A 6160-nucleotide genomic window follows, 5' to 3' on the forward strand; every position below is an offset into this window, starting at 1 on the left:
AAAAAAAAAAGAAAAGATCGAGAAGGGAAAGGGTTGACATGTCGTGGGGTTGTTAACCAATGTCATAAAACAATATGTGTACTACTGTTTAATGAGAAACTATTTGTTCTGTAAACCTTCACCTGAAGTACAATTAAAGAAAAAAAGACCACAGCCTTCAGTATGGATTAAACCTCAACATAAAGAAAACAAAGATCCTCACAATTGCACCAATACGCAACATCATGATAAATGGAGCAAAGATTGATGGTGTCAAGGATTTAATTTTACTTGGATCCACAATCAACACCCATGGAAGCAGCAGTCAGAAAATCAAAAGATGCGTTGCATTGGGCAAATCTACTGCAAAAGACCTCTTTAAAGTGTTGAAAAGCAAAGATGTCACCTTGAAGACTGAGGTGCACCTTCCCCAAGCCATGGTATTTTCAGTCGCATCATATGCATGCGAAAGCTGGAAAATGAATAAGGAAGACTGAAGAAGAATTGATGCCTTTGAATTGTGGTGTTGGCGAAGAATATTGAATATACCATGGACTGCTGGAAGAATGAACAAATCTGTCTTGGAAGAAGTACAACCAGAATGCTCCTTAGAAGGAAGGATGGTGAGACTGCATCTCACATACTTTGGACATGTTGTCAGGAGGGATCAGTCCCTGGAGAAGGACATCATGCTTGGTGTCATGGATTGAATTGTGTTCCCCTAAAAATGTGTGTAGCAACTTCGCTAGGTCATGATTCCCAGTATTCTATGATTGTGTTATCTGATGTGATGTCCTTATGTGCTGTAAACTCTACCACTATGATGAGATTATATGTGATCTCCTCATGTGTTGTAAATTCTATCACTCTGATGAGGTTACACTGATGAGGTTGACAAGATCAGTGTCTTAATGCAATCTCTTTTGAGATATAAAAGAGAGAAGCGAGCAGAGACACATGGGAACCTCATACCACCAAGAAAGCAGTGCTGGGAGCAGAGTACGTCCTTTGGACCTGAGGTTCCTGCACAGAGAAGCTCCAAGACCAGAGGAAGACTGATGACATGGACCTTCCTGCAGAGCCAACAGGGAAAGTGTTCCCCTGGAGCTGAAACCTTGAATTTGGACTTGTAGCCTACTGGACTGTGAAGAAATAAACTTTTCTTTGTTAAAGCCATCTACTTGTGGTATTCCTGTTAGAGCAGCCCTAGATGACTGACACACTTGGTAAAGTAGAGGGTCAGCGAAAAAGAGGAAGATCCTCAATGAGATGGATTGACACAGTGGCTGCAACAATGGGCTCAGGCATAACAACGATTGTAAGCATGGTGCAGGACCAGGCAGTGTTTCATTCTGTGGTGCATAGGGTTGCTATGAGTCAGAACTGACTTGACGGCACCTAACAACAACAACAAACTGTGAGATAACAAATTTCTGTTTTTAAAGGCATCAACTTGTGGTATTTCTGTTATAGTAGCACTAGAAAACTAAGACACCAACCTAGGTAAAGAAATCTCAATAATAAAACAAAGCTATTTCTTTTCATTTTGAGTCGTGCCACGTCAGCAAATGAAGGTCCCGAAAGCTTGACTCCATCTATGTCATTAAGGTTGATTCTACTTTGAGGAGGCAGCTCTTCCCCAGTCTGTTTTGAGTGCCTTCCAACCTGAGGGGCTCATCTTCTGACACTGTATCAGACAATGTTCTGCTGCTATTCATAAGGTTTTCACTGGCTAATTTTTTTCAGAAGTAGACCGCCAGGTCCTTCTTCCTAGTCGTCTTAATCTGGAAGCTCAGATGAAACCTATCCACCGTGGGTCACCCTGCCAGTATTTGAAATACCGGTGGTATAGCTTCCAGCATCACAGCAACACACAAGCCCCCACAGTGGGTCAAACTGACAGACGCGGGGTTTTTGCCCATAGACTCCTTCAAAATTGCAACACTAGGCTTGTATTTTTTCTTGAGTTCTTTCAGCTTGAGAAATGTGAAGCATGTTCTTCCATTTTGGTTTTCTAACTCCAGATCTTTGCACATTTCATTATAATACTTTACTTTGTCTCCCCAAGCCACCTTTTGAAATCTTCTGTTCAGCTCCTTTACTTCATCATTTCTTCCTTTCACTTTAGCTACTCTACATTCAAGAGCAAGTTTCAGAGTCTCTTCTGACATCCATTTTGGTCTTTTCTTTTCTTTCCTGTCTCTTTAATGACCTTTTGCCTTCTTCATGTACGATGTCCCTGATATCTTCCCACAACTCTTCTGGTCTTCAGTCACTGGTGTTCAATGCATCAAATCTATTCTTTAGATGCTCTCTAAATTTAGGTGGGATATACTCAAGGTCATACTTTGACTTTCATGGACTTCTTTTAATTTTCTTCAGCTTCAGCTGGAACTTGCATATGAGCAGTTGATGGTCTGTTCTGTAGTTTTCCCTGGCTTTGTTCTGACTGATGATATTGAGCTTTTCTATTGTCTCTTTCCACAGATGTAGTTGATTTGATTCCTGTGTATTCCATCCTGTGAGGTCCATATGTATAGTTGTTGTTTATGTTGTCGGAAAAATGTATTTCCAATGAATAAGTTGTTGGTCTTGCAAAATTCTATCATGAGCTCTCTGGCATCATTTCTATCACCAAGGCCGTATTTTCTAACTACTGATCCTTCTTCTTTGTTTCTAATTTTTGCATTCCAATCTCCAGTAATTTTCAATGCATTTTGATTCCATGTTTGATCAATTTTAGACTAGAGAAGTTGGTAAAAATCTTCAATTTCTTCATCTTTGGCATTAGTGGTCAGTGTGTAAATTTGAATAATAGTCATATTAACTGATACTCCTTATAGGCTTATGGATATTATCCTATCACTTACAGTGTTGTACTTCAGGATAGTTCTTGAAATGTTCTTTTTGATGATGAATGTGTGATGCCACTTCTCTTCAATTTGTCATTCCTAGCATAGCAGACCATATGATTGTCCAATTCAAAACGGCCAATACTAGCCCATTTCAGCTCACTAATACCTGGGATATTGATCTTCAAGGAATGCATTTTATTTTTAATGATTCGATTTTCCTTAATTCATACTTTGTACATCCACATTCTAATTACTAATGGATGTTTGCAGCTTTTTCTCCTCATTTTGAGAAATGCCACATCAGCAAAAAAAAGTTCCCCAAATTTGCACGTCATTAAGTTCAACTCTACTTTGAGGAGGCGGCTCTTCCCCAGACATATTCTGAGTGCCTTCCAACCTGAGGGTTCATTTTCCAGAACTGTGTCAGACAATGTTGTGCTGCTATCCATAAGGTTTTCACTGGCTGATTTTTTTTTTTTCCCCAGAAGTATGTCACCAGGTCCTTCTTCCTAGTCTATCTTAGCCTGGAAGCTCCGCTGAAACCTGTCCACCATAGGTGATCCTGTTAGTATTTGAAATACCAGTGACATAGCTTCCAGCATCACCACAACAAGCAAGCCACCGCAGTCCAACAAACTGACAAATTTCATCTTATAAACGAAATCATACAACTTGTAATCTTTTGAGAATGGCTTTGCTCACTCAGCTTAATTCTCTAGAAATTCATCCAAGTTGCTGTGTGTATCAGTTCCTTTTTATTGTTTTTTTATTCCTTTTTATTGCTGAGTAGTATGAATGTACCATAGTTTAACCATTCACCTGTTGAAGGATATCTAGGCTGTTTTCAGTTTTTGGCTGTTACAAATAAAGCTGCTGTGAACATTCATATACAGATCTTTGCATGACTGTAAGTTTTCATTCTGCCCAATAGTGCAATTGCTGGGTAGTATGGCAATTGCATGTTTAGTGTTATAAGAAACTGCCAAATTTTTTTTATTGCAAGGTTTTGTAAATATATATTTTCCTGTGTTAAGTCCCTTTCTAATTGAATGCCTACAGTGGTTTCCGTGTCCTGCTCTAAACCCTGAGTGGTGCTGCAGTATAGACAAGACTTCAAGTCCCCAGAATCAGTGCTCTTAACTAAGTCTGAAAGACCAATGAAATGGGCACTTTTGTGTGTGAGTGTCATTGAGAGATAAGGGGTGGAGCAGGAGAAAACATACAAGGGAGAAGTAAGAGACCATTTCCTTTTTATCTTCCCTCCACTTTAGGGTTTATACCTGTTTTTCGGTTCAGGAAGTAAGCAGGATAGACACACTGCATTTTATAATAAAATCTTATAAAATCCAACTCTCTTGGAGATGGCACAACTTAGATCTGTGCTTTTCTATTCTGTTTTTCTTTGGAATAAAATTAAATTGTGTGACTACCCTTTCTTAGAATGAACAGCAGAAGCAGCAGTGTTTTAGAAACAGAATTGAGTGGCAATGAGATAGCTCTGAAATTTGTAGGAACTTCCTAAAGTTTGTCACCTCAACTTCAGGGTATACCATTCTGCTAATGAAATCATTGTATTGCAGGTTCTTTGTACCATGTTTTTCTGAAAGGAAGTACGTTTTCAAAATAATAGCAGAAATTGATTTCTCTTTTATATCCCTGTTTGTTCTTAGGTGTCGTTGAGTTTGTTCCGACTCATAGCGATCCTGTGTACAACAGAATAAAACACTGCCAGATCCTGTGCCATCCTTACAATTATTGCTATCTTTGAGCCCATTGTTGCAGCCACTGTGTCAATCCATTTCACTGAGGGTCTTCCTTTTTTTCAATGACCCTCTGCTTTACCAAGCATGATGTCCTCCAGGGACTGGTCCCTGCTGATAATATGTCCAAAGTATGTGAGACAAAGTCTTACCATCCTCACGTCTAAGGAGCACTCAGGCTGTACTTCTTCCAAGACAGATTTGTTCATTCTTTTTGCAGTCTGTAATATATTCAATATTCTTCACCAGCATCATAATTCAAAGGCATCAATTCTTCTTCGGTCTTCCTTATTTATTGACCATCTTTCATATGCATATGAGGCAATCGAAAACACTCGTGGCTTGGGTAAGGTGCACCTTAGTCCTTAAAGTGACGTCTTTGCTTTCTAACACTTTAAAGAGGTCTTTTGCAGCAGATTTGCCCAATGCCAGACGTTTGATTTCTTGAGTGCTGCTTCCATGGGCTTTGATTGTGGATCCAAGTAAAATGAAATCCTTGACAACCTCAGTATTTTCTTTGTGTATCATGATGCTACTTATTGGTCCAGTTGTGAGGATTTTTATTCTCTTTATGTTGAGGTTTAATCCATATTGAAGGCTGTAGTCTTTGATCTTTATCAGTAAGTGCTTCAAGTCCTCTTTGTTTTTAGCAAGCAAGTTTGTGTCATCTGCATATCGCAGGTTGTTAATTAGTCTTCCTCCAATCCTGACCCTGCATTCTTCTTCATGTAGTCCAGCTTCTTGGATTATTTGCTTAGCATACAGGTTGAATAAGTATGGTGAGAGGATACAACCCTGATGCACACCTTTCCTGACTTTAAACCACGCAGTATCCCCTTGTTCTGTTTGAACAACTGCCTCTTGTTCTATGTATAGGTTCTGCATGAGCACAGTTAAGTGTTCTGGAATTCCCATTCTTCGCAATGTCATCCATAATTTATTATGATCCACACAGTAGAATGCCTTTGCACAGTCAATAAAACACAGGTAAACATCTTTCTGGTATCCTTTGCTTTCAGCCAAGATCTATCTGACATCAGCAATGATAGCTCTTGTTCCAGGTCCTCTTCTGAATCCAGTTTAAATTTCTGGCAGTTCCTTGTTGACGCACTATTGCAACTGTTTCACTTCCCATCAAATAGCTCTCTGTCTTCAGGCAATTAAGTATTACAAGTATCAGGTCTGGACCCTCTATATACCTCTGTCTCTTCTGAGTGTGAGCCTAAAGTTACTTTGCCTCTAGATCCTTTGTGTTTTAATCTTCAGGTTTTTTAGTTGGGCCTATAGTTTTCAAGATAGAAGACCTACTTAAGTCTTCCTTGACTCCTATTTTCAGCCTTCTGCCCTCAAAATTTGAGAACATATACTTGCCCACTCCTCCCTTTGTAATACTTCTTAAAGCCTTGCTCAATTAAGAAGTGCATCTCCAATAACATAAAACACTAGAGATGAGGTAATACATTATTCTTTAAATTAGATGAGGTGATAATACACCGTTGACTGCCTATGGAAACTTTCCACCTCCTGACTACTAGTCTGATCCCTTATAATAAGTCAAAATTGCTT

This window comes from Trichechus manatus, unplaced genomic scaffold (assembly GCF_000243295.1).
Source record: "Trichechus manatus latirostris isolate Lorelei unplaced genomic scaffold, TriManLat1.0 scaffold00198, whole genome shotgun sequence".
Lineage (NCBI taxonomy): Eukaryota > Metazoa > Chordata > Mammalia > Sirenia > Trichechidae > Trichechus > Trichechus manatus.